Raw genomic sequence first — 17,841 nt, forward strand, 5'->3', positions numbered from 1 at the left:
CCTGGTCTATTCTATTCTACTCTATTCTATTCTGCTCTATTCTACTCTATTCTATTCTAAAAGCTGTGTAGTTGTGGTGCTGAGGGACATGGGCTAGTGGTGACCTGGCAGTGCTAGGTTAATGGTTGGACTCAATGATCTTAAAGGTCTTTTCAAATCAAAATGATTCTGTGATTCTATGATCAATATCCTTTCCTCCTCCAGCCACAGAAATCAGACAATTAATCCTCTTGTGCAGTACTTCATGTCTAGCAAATGACTCTCCAACTCCATTTTGAAATGAAATAATGAGCGAATATTAAACAGGCAGCACCCTCTTGGTAGCTGTAGCCAGCTCTTGACATGTAACCAAAGCTCCTGCAGCACAGCAGACAGTTACAGCAGAAAAGGCAAGAGAACATTATCAAAATGTACATCATGACTCAAGATCTGCTCCACTGAACCACTCCAAAGCAGCCCCTGCAGAGAGGCCGTGTGGGGCTCAAGTGTTTGTTATAGCCAAGGTCCTTCTGCTCTCATTTCGATGTGGTTTATGTTTTCCTTATGGGTGTAGTGGGACTGTCATGCTGTTAATAATGCACACAATGCATAACCCATAACACACACCATCAAGCTCACTATTATATTGATATGCCAAATAAAGTGCCCACCCTGCAAAGTCAGGAGATTTTTAATCTCCTTTGTGCTACAGTTTGCCAGCGTCCCAGATGCTGTTTCTCAGTGGATTTGTCCATCAAAGAAAAACGTTTCTCCTTACATCTGCTGCTTAAAACCTGCTTCATCAGGTCCTCATGTGTAGGGTCCTTCCCAACAAGCAGCCTGAACAGCAATTCTGTATTTGTTCTGAATATACCAAGCTGCTGAGCACCTTGCTCAAGACCTGAGGGAGCTCTCTGTGTGTGTGCCAGCATTGATTGTACTGGGATCCATAAGAGTTAATATCTTTTCACTCTTTCATTAATTCACATCCTGCTGCAAGTGTTTTGTTTACATCTGCATCTTGATGGCTCCATTATTTTATCAGCTGGGGCTCTTAAATGAGAACATTTGTTGATTCAAAAATGAATGTAACCACATTACCTCAGCTGAAGAAATTAGGCTGTTGCAAATTGCAGTGGAAGGGCTTTGAGTGCCATATAATATGATCCTTGTTAGTATTTCTCACTTTGCAAGATACCTTCTCTTTCAGGCAGAGCACTGCCAACCATCCATGGCTTTCTTAATGTGGCCCATCCCTGGGGCAACTCATCTACTGGAGACAGCTGGAATCTAGGTGTCCTAAGTTATGCTTTACTTCAGAGCTCTCATCCTTGCTGTTGCTTGCTAATGAGAAGGCTCAAACATGCTTCTCCAGGCAAATCTTACCCAGCCCACTTTTCCATGACTTCAGGTCATGGAAGTGAAGGTCAAGAAGGCAAATGGTCTCCTGGGGTGAAGAATGTGGACAGCACGTCAAGGGATGTGCCCGCCTCTGCCCTCTACTGTGCCCTAGGGAGACCACATCTGGACTATTGTGTCTAGTTCTGGGCTCACCACTTCAAGAGAGAGTCCAACAGAGTTTACAGAGATGATGTGGGGACAGGATGACCTCTCTGGCAAAGAGAAGCTGAAAGACTTGGAGCTGTTTATCCTGAAGAAGAGAAGACTGAGTGAGGATCTTCTCAATATTTATCAGTGTTATGGGTGGGGGTAAGAGGATGTGGTTAAATTCTTTTCAGTGGTGCCAAGTGACAGAAGTAGTAATGAGTACAAACTGGAACCCAGGAGGTTCCATCTGAACAGGAGGGAGAACTTCTTTCCTGTGAGGGTGCTGGAGCACTGGACCAGGCTGTCCAGAGAGGCTGTTGAATCACCTTCTCTGAACAGATTCTATACCCAGCTGGACATTTCAACCCTGGGCACCTGTTGCGTGTGACTTTGCTTTAGCTGAGGGGTTGTACTCCAGAGATCCCTTTCAACTCTTACCATGACAGGATTCTGTGATTCTTTGTGGCCTCTGTGGGCACGTTGTGTGCAGCGATGACAGACATGGGAGCTGCAGTCCCCAGGTCATCCCTTACCTTCTCCCCAGGAACGCACAGCACCCATCAGCGGCCCTTTAGTACATGATACATAGATCTATATAGAGACAGCTGGATGCCAGCTGCACTTTGCAGTTATTCAGCTACCCAAGTGCCTCTGAAGAGGTTTACTGGAGATTCCAGGAACTCCTGTCAGCAGCAGCAGGCAGGTGTAGAGCCTCTAGTGCATAACGTGGGCAGGAGAAGCTCCGAATCAGAGCTGATTAGCCAAAGCGCCACATTATTCCTGACTTTTGGATCGTTCAGAAACATTTGAGATCATTAATAATTGATTTGCAGATGTTGCAGCACTCTAAATGTGGCTGATTAAATGCACTTGGCATTTCTCTGGAGAGAGGCTGTTATTCCAGGAAACCACTCAGCAGCTGCAAACATCTTGGAATGGGTATACTCAAAACTATAAGTCCACTGACAATGTCTTCCCCTTGTGAAGAAGGAGAAGCATCTTCTGATCCCAGCTGTAATGTGCACTGGTGAGTAGCTGTAGTACAGCTATTTGAAACTCACCACAGCCATTCAGCATATCTGCTGTGGAAAGAGTAGCACTCCCATGCTCTATGTTCCTCTGCTGAGACTGAAAACCTGCAGACAATGAGCTTCAGGCAGGAGAGAGACAAAATGGTTGCTGGCAGCTTCTCTGCTCCCATGGTCTGATTCCCAAGAACCTTTCTGGCACCCATTTAAAAATAGAGCCCTTGGCTGAATCCCAGCAGAAGAGCCAGCACCTTGTGGGGAGTCACAGTGAGAGGGCATGAAGCAGCCAAGTCCTCTGGGTTGTCTGAACAGGATCCATGAGAGGCTTTAAAAGAAACAATGAGCTTTCTACCACCCTTGGGGCACCCTCATTTCATCACAAAGTATGAGTCCATGGATTTGTTTGTCTTCATACTTGAGTGGGAGTAAAATTCTGATATATCTGTGGGGTAGATTTTGTACTACTCCATTTAAATATCTAAATGAGCATGAAGCATTTCTGCAAATGTGAGCAGTTATTTGCCAAGCTTTCATTAACTCTATTGCAGCCACAACCAGCACAGTGGCACCAGTATCAGGGTGGTTTCTCTCCTACTTTCTTACTGCAGTCACCATCACTTGCGTGTCTCATCTACTGGAGATGGTGGGGCCAACCCCTTCCAGAAATTTGCTCAGGGCCACCTTGGGAAAGCATTTTTTGGATTATTTTCTGCTTGCCCTAAGCCCATGCCAAGAAGCAGAACAGGAGGCATACTGCACCTGTCACAGAGTAACAAACTGATTGGCTTTGGGAGGGACCTCTGAAGATCATCTAGTCCAACCTCCCCACTAAAGCAGGGTCCCACAGAGCAGGCTGCCCAGGCTCACCTCCAAGCATGTTGGGAATCTCTCCAGAGAAGACTCCACGACCTCTCTGGGTAGCCTGGTTCAGGGGTACAGCACCATCACAGGACAGAATTTTCCCCTCCTGTTCAGATGGAATCTCCTGGTTCCAGTTTGTGCCCATTGTCCCTTGTCCTGTTGCTGGGCATCACTGAAAAGAATCTGTCTGTTGAGCTCTCCAGGTGAAACACACGGTCATGCTTTATTGTCTGTTTAAGCTCTTTCCCTAAGCATACTTTCTTCAGGATCTTTTTCCAGCTCAAGTACCTGATTCCATTTAGAGTCACATTGTAAATGTGATGCCCCTGAGTGGAAAAAGAAACCTCCCATCCCCACTTTTCTCTCTCCCCTTTGACCCAAGAGAAGATGTCAGACTGTTGGGAAGAGATGAAACATGATTTCTGCAAGGAACACGTTTCCTACCGTGGCTGCGTGGTGTGCCGCCTGCTAATAAATGTCACAGGAAAGCAACAAACCACTTAGACACTGCCAATACTTGTGCTCCCAAATTAAGTATGTAAGAGCCAGGCCAGGAACACTGTGTACAGACACTGAAAAGATAAAAACTACAGATAAATCATTTCAGGGGACGAGTCCAACGTTCCTCACTCATCATTCATCTGGAGATGTGCCTTGATGTCCCTTCAAGTAAGTTTGGGGATGCAGATGTAGTCTGGCAGGAAAACTGTTTTCTGCAACATTTGGGTTAACATATCTTTGGCTTTCTAATTTCTGGCCCTGTCCTTACCACAGTGTGTAGGCTGAGGCTGGTGGCACCACAGACACACAAACCTTTAGAGGTAGCTAGGCTATTGTGGTGGGTTGAAAGGAAAGGCCCAGCTTTCCCTACCCCACTAAGAAGAAGTAAGGGAGAAAAACCACAACTAGCCCAGCTGGTGTAGCGAAGGGAGTGCTGTATTTACAAAGCAATGCTCAGCAGGGAATTTATGTACACAAATATACAGAATTTACAATGTATACAGAAATATACAGCAAAGAAGCAAAACCAGAAACCAGACCCCCGACAGAGGGGGCTTCCCCCTGTGCCCCCTTCACCCCCCTACCTCCCTTTCTCCCCAAAGAGGAGTAGAAAGAGCAAAGGGGTATTAGCAAGGCAGACAAAGTCCTAAGTACAGGGGGGTTAGTATCTTATCTGTTATTTGGCCAGAAGTGGTCAGCCAGAAGGGAGGCGAAAGGAAGCAAAACTAAACGAAAGTTCCAGCTGCTCCGGGTCTTAGGATCTTACTCCCCCATAATCCACCAATGAAATTCGTTTAGAACACAGAATATTCACTAACTTTTAGCCAGAGTGCCCCTTCCTTAAAGGCACAGCCTGAAACGGTCACAGCTATGGTGATCACTTTAATCATAACATTATTTAGCTTAGAAAATGCATTTAAGATTATTGAGTCCATTGAGGGTGATGAGACACTGGCAAAGGTTGCCCAGAGAGATGGTAGATGCCCCATCCCTGGAAACATTCCAGGTCAAGGCTCTGAGCAAACTGGTTTATTTGGTGATGTCCCTGCTCGCTGCACTGACGTTGGACTAGATGAGATTTAAAGCTCCCTTCCAACCCCAAGTATTCTATGATGCTGTGCTCACCTAATTGCTCTCCAAAGCCAGGTGAAGAACAAGGCTGGGGAGCCCTCCCATCCTTATTTCTTGGCTGCCATCCTCCACTCCAGAGAAGATGAATGGCAGCCTGGCTGTGCCTCAGCCTGATGGAGTTGTCTGGGGGAAACTGGACTGGCAGATCATCAGCCTGATTCCCTGGGGCAAACTCAGACATAAGAGAGCCTTCCATCTTTGAGCTGACACCTCCATGGTTACTTGTTTTGCTAACGCATTTGTTAATCAGGTTGTGTAATTTCCTTTTCTTCTGTTTATCTCCCTCCTGGCTCAGCTCAGTGCATGACTCAGTGAGCCTAGTTTAATCTTCATTATAAATTCAGAATCTATGTCACTGCTGATAAAGTTCTTGCTGACCATCTCCCACAGCTGAACTATCCAGAACTGTGGGGGGGGAGGGGGCAGGAAAAGTAGGACATCACCTCCTGTGCTACAGCACCGTCCAATGAAGAGGCCAAAAGCAGCAGCAGTAGTCTGGTTTATAAACACATGAAGGACATGAGTTTTCAAAAATACATATTTTACATATCAAGACAGAGCAGAATTTAGTTATCCTATGCCACAACTGTTGGGACATTTGCCTTTCTTCCTAAGGAAATTACTTCACCTTGTTGCTCACCTTTTGCAGCGCACCCTTCTCTGCCCACGCAATTCATTATCCAGAGCTTGATCTCCTCAATGCTGATGTCCTTAGGAGATGAATTTTTTAATAGTCTTCTTGATGAGCATGTGCTTTGTGGCACCTGAAAATAGATGTACTGAATTTCTGAGCTGGATGAATATTTTACCTATGGAGCTGTACAGCTGGGTGGTTTCCTATGTGCTGAGATGGAAAAATAATGTCAAGAGTAATTTTCCAAAGAAGATATTTGTCCTCCTACATATCCTGTAAGTACAAAGCTGGATTTATCCCTTGCTATTTTACTTTACACCCAAGGAATGGGGAGTGCATTGCTTTATCAGTTCTTGGTGGGTGAGCACATGAATTATAATGCATATATATATATAATCATAGAATGGTATAGGCTGGAAGGGACATCCAAATGTCATCTAGACCAACCCCTTCTGCAGTCAGCAGGGACATCCTCAAACAGATCAGCTTGCCCACAGCTCTGTTGAGCCTCACTTTGGACATCTCCAGGGATGGGGTCTCAACTACCTTCCTGGGCAGCCTGTTCTAAATCATAGGTCATTTAGGTTGGAGAGACCTTTAAGGTAGTCAAAACATTAATGCAGCACTGCCAGGCCATCACTAGACCATGTTCTTCAGCACCACATCTACACGCTTCTAAAATCTTCCCAAGGATGGTGACTCCACCACTGCCCTGGGCAGCCTGTTCCAGGGTAAGAAATTGTTCCTAACAACCAGCCTAAGTCTCCCTTGGCAAACTTTCCTTTTGTCCTGTCACTTGTTCCTTGGGAGAAGAGACAAACACCCACCTGGCTACAATCTCCTTTCAGGCGGCTGTAGAGAGCAATGAGGTCTCCCCTCAGCCTCCTTCTCTCCAGATGAAACATCCCTAGTTCCCTCGGCCGCTCCTCACAAAACCTGTGTGATAAGCATCTCTGGGTAGGGCACTACCAGGGTGATTAGAGCCCAGGTGACAAAAGCAGTATCTGTCCTCATCCCATGGAGCAGTTTTGTAGGATCAGCACACTCATTATAACAGTTTTCTGCACCTCTTAAAACCAGCAGACTGCAAAGTGCTCCTCACCAGCCATCTTTCAACTTAGTAAGTCAAGCCCTTTCCAAGTCTATGTGTAAGCATCATTCACGAGGAATGAGTAACATTAATGTTTTGAGGAAGTTCTTTATAACTTTGTGAAAATTATTTGCTCTAGGCAAAGAGTTGTACATGTGGTGTAGCAAGGTACAAGACAGCATGAGATGAGCATTTGTCAAGGGTTAGGTCTGGGCTGGCCACCAGATAAGCAGCAGCTGCTCTCTATGGACCCTCTCCCTTCCCAAAGGGAAAAAGAATGGGAGTAAGGGAGAAAGCCTGGTGGATTAGAAAATAAAACTAAACCAGCTTGAATGGAAATATGAACAATACAATGAAATAGATACAAACCATTATCAGATTCAATCCCTGATGACAATGATGTCTCCATCACCACTAATGCTGTGGGCAGGCACTGTGGGCTGGCCTCAGCTGCAGATGAGAACAGGTTCAGGAGCTGGGTTCTGGAACTGGACTCAGGAACACATGGATTGGAACTGAAGACAGAACATAGTCCTCCTTGGACACATTGAAGAATAGCCTTGATCCTGGAAATCCCTCAGCTTTTTACTGAATATAATGTCCATGGAATAGAATCCCTTGTTGGTCAGTTTAGGGTCCCCTGTCCTGATTGCTTCTTCCCACAGGTGCCACCTCTTGCTTACTGTATCCTATAAAGGGCACAAGTTTTAACAGTGACTTTGGTCTGCACAGGAGCTTCAGAAGCGGGTTAAGAAAGCACCATTGCTCTGCCTGCCCCTGTCTGGGAGGGCAGGCACAGCACAGTGCCAGCACTTCTCTCATCTCACAGAACAAAAATACCAGCTGGCCTTAATGCAGGTTTGCTCCCTAACCACTTTTATTCCACTCAGCTGCATAAAGGCCAGCCACCATTTGTGCACCACAGGAATGCTGAACAGAACTCCCAGGTCACTTACTCAACATGAGAGTTTCACCTTCTCAGCCTGTCTCCATGAGGAGAAATTGGGCAAGCCCCTGGCCAGATTTATACCAGCAGTGAGTTAGCAGCTCCATCCATAGGCTTGCAGAAGGAGAGGAAACCACCAGAGGAGAAGCACAACATGAGGGGAGAAACTTCTGGCAGCTTTGCCCCAGCTTTCGAAAGAGCCAAGAGGCTGCAGGCAAGCCGAGCAGTCACAGAAAGCAGCAGATTTCATTTTCTCATGCCTTTTTTATCCCTAGCAAATGTAAAGCTTGTTAAAGGTGGAAGAGCAACAGCTCAGAGAAAGGGAGGGCGGAAAAAAGGGAAGAAGGAAGACGGGTAGGAGTAGCACAAGTTTTCACATACCCTCTGTCAAGCAGCAAGAAACTCTCCCCCATTGGAGAAACTTTGCTCCAGGGAGAAGCTGTGATAGTCCTGTTTATACTGCATTAGTTCCTGCCGGCAACAGCTGTCCAGCTGTTTCTATAAGCTGCACCCAGATCTGCCCATCATCTGTCTGACAGAGATATTCTGCTGGACCTTGAGCCACCAGACTGATGCTGGTTGGGCACACCATGCTCACTGAGGCCAGAGGTCTCACACCACACCAGCTGTGGCACCAGAGGAGCTCTCCTGCACAGAGCCCTACCTCAGCTGTCCCATGCACTTCACACAACACCATTCACCAAACAGTTATGGAATCATAGAATAGTTTTGGTTGGAAGAGACTCTTAAAATCATCAAATCCAATTGTTAACCCAGCACTGCCAGGCCACCACTAAACCATGTCTCTCAGCAGCACATCTAAACGTCTTTTAAACCCCTCCAGGATGTCCCCTGGAGAAGCCAGCTGCAGACATCTGCTTTGAACCTTTACTCTCTCTAATTCTCATTTTCTTGATGGGTCTTTGCCATAGAAACCTTCCATAGCAACAGAGAGGCAGAGCAGCAGCAGTTCCAAGCAGAGGCTTTAGCAGAGGCAGCCCCAGCACATCACTGTGTGCCCCACCTCTCCAACTCACCTTTTCCTGCACAATCAGGGTAGGAGGGGAACAACTCTGTTGGAAACTCTTTGGGACCACTTGAGAATCACCCTTCGATTATGGACCACTTTATGACCCAGCTTCCTCAAAGGAATTTCTTGCATCTTTATAGGCTTGGCATGCCAAGGATGGTTCTGATCTTTGTGGCCATGGGCACAAGGGGTGACCAAGAGGAGCCAAGAGGAAGGAGGGGAGGGGATGAGATCTGGAGAATCTCAACATGGGCCCAGAAACCACTCTGCCTAACCTAAGGAGGAGTACAAAGAACAAACTAAGAAAGAAGGAGAATAACTCGGGACAACAAAATCAGCCCTGTGAGCTTTGTGGAAACAGAATACCCTGACCACAACCCCATCCTGCACCATCATTTGTGGTGCTTAATGGTCTCTGGTGGGTTTAAGTCTAGTGGGTAGAGTGCAAAAAGGTAGGTCCCTCATCCCTGCACCACCACTGGTAGATGGCACACATGAATGTAGGCAAGAAGAGCTGGCATTTCAAATTCCTTACCAAGTGCCATCCCAGCTGCAGAAGAAGTGGTAAAGGATCAAGAATGGTCTTGCTGTTACTTCTGTATCATTCTCCCCCCAGGTCTGGCATTTCTGTTCCCAGTAGTTTTACTCTGACAGATAGAGCAGGATGTGTGTAGCTCTGAGTTTTCCACTTCTTTCAGGGAAACAACCCACTGGGGCAAGTTGGCTCTGCTGTGCTGCAGGTCTGAGATGGAATCATCTCCCCAAGGGTGGTTGCAGAGCCAAGCTAAGGACAGCAAAACTCTGCTTACCTTGAATCCAGCTGCCTCAGAGGCCACACGTCCTACAGAAAGCCTCTCCAGCTGCATCCCCTTGGAGGAGCCAGCACAAAGCCATGGCTATACAGTATCGAGACAGGCTCTAAGCACCACAGCTTGAGGAACCTGTAACTGTATCTTTCCATTCTCTGACTCATCCTGTCACTAACGCACCAGGCACACACCGTGCTGCTACCAGCGCTACACTGTGACTCACTGGCAGACCTGCGCTGCTCTCGCTTCCAAGCCTCCCTGCTAGCTTTTTCATTATCTGCTCTGCTGCCTGTGGGATAATCATCTCTAGGAAGAGCCAGGGTGGGCTACACCTCCAAACGCCTCTCCTCTGCTTACCTGACAGCACCAGTACAGAGTTAATTGCAGACAGCTGGCCTGAATTCCCAAACTTGACTCGCAGGGAACAATCAGCTCACCCTGTCTGTCCTGGTTAGCAAGACCTTTGTCATCATGGCTCACAGAATCTACAGAATTATTACATTAAAAACTACAGCTAAGCAAGAAAACTCTTTTCTGTTGCAGCCTGTTTGCTGGTTTGGTTTCACATGTCAGTATGTTGTAACTTTTAACCAGTAACAAGCCGAGCATTGGTTTATGACCGTCACGGTTTAACCTCAGCCACAAATTGAGCCCCACACGGCTGCTTGCTCACTCCAACTCCTCACACCGAGATGGGGAAGAGAACTGGAAACCCCCATATATCTCATGGCTTGAGATATGAACAGTTCAGTAAATGATGACAACAACCACAACAACAATAATAATACCCCCAGCAAATAATTGTAGCAATGAAAAGGAATATAATGAAAAGACAAAGTGAAAACCCAAGACAAGTGATGCACAATGCAATTGCTCACTGTCTGCTAATCTGAGCAATTCCCCTCAGTTTATTTACTGTACATGATGTCCTATGGAATGGAATATCCTTTTGGCTAGTTCAGGTCAGCTTTCCTGGCCATGCTCCCCCTCCAGCCTCTGGTGCTCCTGTGCACCAGTGAAACAGGGCAAGGTGAAAATCCTTGATCTCCAACAACAACGGACCTCATCAGCACATTATCAACATTGTTCTCATATTGAATCCAAACTACAGCACTATTTTAGCCACCACGAAGGGAAATCAGCTCTATCCCAGCCAAAACCAGGACAATGCCTCTGTCCTTTCACAGAATAGCAGGTTGGAAGAGGCCTTCGAGATCATCACATCCAACCTGTTATCCAACCCACCTAATCACCTAAACCATGCAACCAAGCACCCTATCAAGTCTCCTAAATTCAACACCCAATTGAAGGACATCAGGCATGACTGAAAGGACACAGGTTTGAGGGACAGAGGTGGTAGAGGTAGCCATGAGTCCTTCTGTTGTGCCTGGTGGTTAATCAGGCAGTTACACTGAGTGGTTTGCTCTGGAAACTTCGAACAAACCCCAAACCTCTCCTAAAATGAAGTTGATCTATCTTTAAGTGCATTGGGGAGAACCAATCTTTATATTTGTCACTTTCATTTAAAAGCTGTATTAAAGAGAGGAAAAATTCTAATGGCTCTGGAACTTCTCTAAAGAGCTGAGATGCCAGCACAGCTCTTCCACAGCCTTCCTGGAGCACCAAAGAGAAGCAGATCCCCTTGCTACCAATCTGCTTGTCCTTAACCAGGCTACAGACAACCTTACAGTAGAAAATCTTTCTTGGTAGCCAGAAGGCTTTCTGGAAGGTGAAAGCAAAACCTAAAAAGTACTTCAAAGTTGAATCTGACTTCAAAGAACTCTGCTGGAGGAGCTGAACCTGCAGGTTTTTGTATCTTTGTGCTGTGTTTGACTGTTTATCATTGAACCATTCATTTGCCAGCTCTGCACAAGAAGGCTTTCAGTGGAACTTTGGCTAAAAAAAGTTCACCCTGCGGACAGAGAGATTTCAAAGCTGCCTGGGCATTGCAGTCCTGGGCTATCTGCTGTGGGACACCCTGCTTTAGCAGGGGGGATGGAATGGATGATCTCCAGAGGTCCCCTCCAATCCCTGTGACAGAGGACTGTGGGGAAGGGCCTCATCAATGCCACCTAAAGAGCCAAAACACAGAAGTCACACAAAATCAATTAACTTTGTTTTTCTTTTCTTTATCCAGGGGAGCAAAACCAAGAAGAGCTTTCTCCATTGACCCCCATCTACCAAGACTCTGTGGCAAATCTGGAGAGTTCATCTCGAACTCCCCTCCCTTTGCTTAGCCAAGTGCTAACAGCAGTTATTGAACCTGCCACTGAAGATGAAAGCACTGAAAACACAGCCTTGAGACACAGCCTCGAGACACAGCCTCCAAATTTAGGAAGTGTTTAGCTCCCTGATTTATTTTAGTCCCTTCAGTTTTCCCTTTTACAGGAATCACGAACATCACATCTTTCTCTCAGTGAGCATTGTGTGAGCAGCGCTGCTGCTGGTTTGCTTGGGGCGGGGGGAGGGAAAAGAAGTGTTTTCTAGCAAACAATGACAAGCAGAATTCTGCCCAGTTCTCGCAAACCCCATACACAGTGGCAGGGAGCCAGCTTCTGAGCTCACTGACGCCAGGGCAAAGCCATAGCAACGGCGCTGCTGAAGCTCAGGAGCCGTACGGGAGCCGCACAGCCAGCGCAGCCTCCCGGGGTGCTGGTTTGCAGCACGGTGCAGGCAGCCTCTGTTGGAAAAGAGGAAAGCTCTAGATGGGAACTACCAGGAGCTAGCAGCAACATGCTTGTGTGTCACACACACACACAAAGGTTTTCCTGCCTTATTCAGGCATTTGGCTGTTAATCTTTGCAAGCAGATTGCAGGTAATGCTTTGATTTGGGCTTTGGCTCTGTATCTGATTTCAGAAATGAGTTTCCACTTCTCTTAGGAAAAGAGGCCATCAGACACCAGTGTACTTACAAATGTGCTTCAGTCAGATGTTGGAGAGGCTTTGCCAGGTGCTTGGATGTACAAGGTTGTCAAAGTCAGGCCCACACATCACCTTAGAGAATCATCAGGGTCTCTTGAAGACTAAGCCTGCTTTACCTTGGGCAGTGACTGGTGTCAACTGCGAGAAGCTCTAGGGAGTGAGGCAGCACTCAGTGCTGAGTCAGACCAAGGGGGAATGACTCACCCAGACACGTCAATGAAAGATGATATTTCTTCTCTCCAGGCTGCCCTTGTGCCTGCTTTTTATCCTTCAGAGCAGGGTCCCTTTGCACCTTTCTAGAGAGCAGCTGAAAAGCTTTAATCAGAGTTTCAAAAAGCTGTTTTCTCGATCATTCTCTCTTAGCAGTTGCTTTGTTCTGTGCCTGTGATGCTGTCAAGGGTTAGGTCTGGGCTGGCCACTGGATGACGACACATACTCTATTAAACCCTCTCCCTTTTCCAAAGGGAAGAGAAAGGGAAGAAGGGAGAGATATTGATGGACTGGAAAAGAAACTAAGCCTAGTGTTTTCACCACTAGTGAAAACAGTAACAGCAAAATTAAATAGATAGAAATAGATACAAATTAATGCCAAACTCAGCCCCTGATGGAAAAGATGCCACTGTCATCAGTGATGCTGTTGGGTAGGCACTGGAGTCGTCCCAGACTGGACTCAGCAGAAGATGGGAACTGGATTCAGGAGCTGGGTTCTGGAACTGGAACACATGGTTTGGGATCAAAAGCAGAACAAACAGATTCCTCCTGGAACACTGACCATTGAAGGAGAGGCTTGACCCTGGTGACCACTCAGCTTGATACTGAATATGATGTCCATAGAATAAAAACTCTTGTGGGTCAGTTTAGGGTCACTTGCCCTGTCTGCTTCCTTCTGCATGTATCACCTTTTACTTACTGCACCCCCATGTGGGGCATGAGATCTAGCAGTGACAGTGCAAAGGAGCAAGGGTAAGCAAGAGCCTTTCTGCTCCCCAACCCTTGGTAGCAACTCTATCAGCATTATCACCGATAGAAGCAGGTCCTGTGAGAACACAACATGAACTTCAGAAAGTGCTGTCACCGAGACTGAGCTGAGAAGTCACAGCACTGAGCAGAACTGGTTCTGTTCTAGCTCAAACCAGGACAGACACAGGACAGTGTGTGTCATTGCAGGAGCAGACAGTGCATCAGGAATCACAAAGGAAGGGAGATGTGAAAGATATCTAGGTTTGAAAGGGTGGGCTGCCTGCTGGAACGGCAGCCAAACAGCACAGCCTGACTCCTGCTTTTGTACAGCAGATGGTCACAAACCTCTCCCCCTCTATGCCTCTCCAAACCTTTTGGTGACTTGCTGAGCCCTGTAGCCTCCTCAGTAGTTGCTAATGGTGGACTTACCACCCAGGCTCTTTGCTCCTGAGGCTGTACACACACTTCCCTGCATTTTAAAAGAGGGATCTCAGATTCATTGGGGTCCATCCTCTCAGTTCAAATAATCTTCCAGGTTTGTGAAGGTGATAGATTCTTTTTTGAATAGCCTTCTGACATAATAGAATCATTTTGGTTGGAAGAAACCTCTAAGATCATCAAGTCCAACCCTTAATCCAACACTATCAGGTCACCACTAAACCATGTGCCCCAGCACCACATTGATACATAGCATTTGCTCGTCTATGTTTCCAGCTACACAAATAATGGATGCCATGTATACATGCAGTAAAAACAGGAGAGCTTCATAAGAAACAGAAAAACTAGGAACTGAATATGCTGTGTCACAAACAGGGCTGTCACTCATGGCATCAGTCCTAAGCCTACCAAACTAGTTGGAATACCTCCTGGGCCCACACTAAGGTATCTATCTGGCATCATTTCATGACCCATTCTATTTGACAGGTCTGCAGAAACATCTTTAATTCTCAACAGTCAGGCTTAAATCAGAATCTTAAGAATAGAAAGCTATAACAGAATTGACTCTCATTTTAGTGGTGAACTTGGCAGTACCCTTAACCCAATGGCAGTGCCCTTAACCTATCTTAAAGGTCTTTTCCAGCCTAAATAATTCTACAGTTCAAGACTTAACAACATTGAGGCTATAGACACCAAATGTCATGGTTTATTTGAGACAACATAAGAACTGGGTGGGACCATGTCCTACTTCTCTGTTGATACTGGGATGTTTTGTACTGGATTTTAGAGGTGATGCAAGGAACAAGAAGTTTACTCACATCATTTCATCCAGAACAAACAGCAAAATCCAGTCTCTTTGGTGCAGGCTGCAGCCCAAGCATGGACTCATGTTCTTTAGCACAGGAGACTTACAACCTTTCCACCACGGCACACGACTGGGCTTTCAGGGAACGTCCACGTGGTCACCATGTAGACATTGAGAGTCCACTCAAGCCTGGCCCATCAGGGGAGGGAGCAGAGAGCATGCCATGCTTCTTACATCCTTTTTTCTTCATCCCACTCTCCTTAATTTAGACAGACTTGCAAGTGTTCACTCACTGGAGTCCCACCTACCCTCCGTCACTGAGATCCAAATAGCAACCTTGTGTGGATCACAGAGCTTTTCTTAGAGAAGACACAAATAATTGACATTTTAATGGTAAAATTAGTGCTCATAAAAGTGCTTCATTCTAAGAATAGCCACAAGAAACAGAAGTGTAGAGAGAGAGCTTTTAAAATGTTATCAGTTTTGTCATCTCTTTGGAGAAAAACCTGCCAGCTGGCCTCAATTCATCATTCAAGGGTGTAGGAAATGTTGGAAAGCAGATTTTGAGAACAGTTTTACTCCAGCCTCCTTAGAAACCTAAACAAGGTTCTGCTGCTCTCTCTTTGAACAGCAAAGCTGAAGAGTGTCATCAGAGGTAAAAATTATCTGGTTAATTAATCAATTATCTCTTTGCACTTGGCTGCCATAACCGAGCATTTAAGTACAAAGCAGCAGTGTTCAGTTATAAATAGAGGCAACCAGGGTATAGCATATCTATATTTGCATAGAGGATCTAAGCTGATGAGTAGCAATTGGCACTGGTTCATTAAAAGCAATTTTTTCTGCAGGTGCAGGGTAGAACTTGGGGAAAACCCAAAGCTGTGGACTTACATTATCATGAGATTACATTTAAGTGACAACAGACCCATGAACACTCCATCATGGGGAGGAGTGGCTGAAAAGCTGCCCAGTGGAAAAAAATAACTGGGGATGCTGGTTGACAGTGGCTGAAGATGAGTCAGGATATGCCCAGAAGGTCAACAGAATCCTGGTCTGTATCAGCAACAGTGTGACCTGCACAACTAGGACAACGCTCATTCCCCTGTATCCAGCACTGGGGAGGCCTCACCTCAAATACTGCACCAAACTGATGCTAATGTCAATATTAAGTAAATAAACTTCTACACACCCCAGCAAAAGCACAACAATCACAACATCCAGAAAAGCAGTCCTCAAGACCAGCAAGGAGGAGCCCGAGCTGGAGACTCCTCTCTCCTCAGCAAAACTCCTCTTTTAAACTGAGTGTGATGCTCATGGTATGGGACACACCTGTGACCTAACCTCAGTCAGCTGTCTTGGGTAACTCGGGACAGCTAACATCTGCAGCCCATGGCTGGCCTAGAATTTTGTCCCAGTAAAACCCAAACAGATCCCCACTTCAAGAAAGACAGGGAACCACTGGAGAGAGTGTGGTGGAGGTTACAAAGATGATGAGGGTAATGGGACATCTCTCCTATGAGTAAAGGCTGAGAGACCTGGGGCTGTTCAGCCTGGGGAAGACTGAGAGGAGACCTTCTCAATGCTTATCAATCAATAAATGGTGGAAGTCAAGAGGATGGGGCCAGGCTGTTTTCAGTGGTGCCCAGCAACAGGAAAAGGGACAATGGTTATAAACCAGAACCCAGGAGGTTCCAGGTGAAAAGGAGAAAAAACATCCCTGTGAGGGTGCTGAAGTCCTGGAACAGGCTACCCAAAGAGGTTGGTTGTGGAGTCTTCTTATGTGGAAAGATTCCAAATCCACCTGGACATTGTGATCCTGGGCAACCTGCTCTGTGTGACTCTGCTTTAGCAGGGATATTGGACTAGATGATCTTCTGAAGACCCTTCCAATCCCCCTACCGTGCTGGGATTCTGTGATTTGTCTGCAAAAGCGCCCTTCCCAAGGGTCAGATTAATATTAGGCCAACAGTGGTTAATTACCATGCACATAGGTCACTCTAGACCAACTGGGAAACCACTCTAATAATATGCCTCTATCCCACTTTAAGTGATTAAAGCACAGCTTGACCTTCAAGGCATATATTTCTTCCTGTTGCTAGAAATCTTGTGGCTGTGTAGGAAAGAGAGTAAACATCTCTTGGTTATTAAATTTCTACCTCAAGGTACAATGTGAAGAATGGGTACTTAGCAACCAGAAGCAGAGGAGCACAAGATGTTCCATTCTGTGATGCAATACAAAAACTCACAGAGCAACCTCTAACACCTCGGCCAGCGCAACTGATCTCCACAAAGAGCTCCACGCTTATCATTGGCAGGAAACAACTGGATTTCAAAGCCTTATGTGTCTGACAAACATAACTCAGCCCACCAAATTCCTTGACATTTGTCTCCCTACTATTACCATCTTCTTCTTCTTCTTTTTTCCCCCCCTTTTTTTTTTCTATTGGATTTAAATGAGTAATCTCCGTTTCCAAAGGTTGGTTTGATATTTATGTTGGTTTTTAAGGTCAAGGAGTCAAGAGATGAGAATACTAATTCCTGCCAGCAGCTTGCCTGACATTTGAACAAAATTGAAAATCCCATCAGTATGGCACATTTTTCCCTCAGCAAAAGAGTTCCTGTGATTTCTCAGGCGTTAATCAGCAGACGTCAAGCCCGAATGACGAAGACACGACCCGGATCCTCCGTGCTACATCGGCCCCTCTCACCAGAATGTTACAGGTTACACAGCAGAAAACATATTCAACGTGTCCTGCTGCACTGATTTCACATCCAACTGGGCAAACTCTGCCTAATGGAGGGAACAAATTCACAGCTGCAGCTAAACGACCAGTCATGAGAAGCCACGGCACAGGAGAAGGAGCAACTGAATTGGAGGCAGGGAAACCTGCTGCAACAAGGTTCATGTTTTCACTAGGACAACACAAACTATGGGAAAGAAAGGATTATTCTGGTTCCTAGCTACTGGAACACCACATGTCTAGTGAGCAAAACCATGTGTCACAAGCAGTGTGCTGCGAGACCAACATGAGCTTCTGCCTATTGCCAGAACAGGGCATGCAAAGTATCCAGGACATGCAAGGACTACCTGAAATCCAGGGCCCTTCAGCTGCAGGTTTTCCAAGCTTTGCTCATCTCTCAGCCTATCCACCTTCTCC

Source organism: Dryobates pubescens, chromosome 32 (genome assembly GCF_014839835.1).
Source record: "Dryobates pubescens isolate bDryPub1 chromosome 32, bDryPub1.pri, whole genome shotgun sequence".
NCBI lineage: Eukaryota > Metazoa > Chordata > Aves > Piciformes > Picidae > Dryobates > Dryobates pubescens.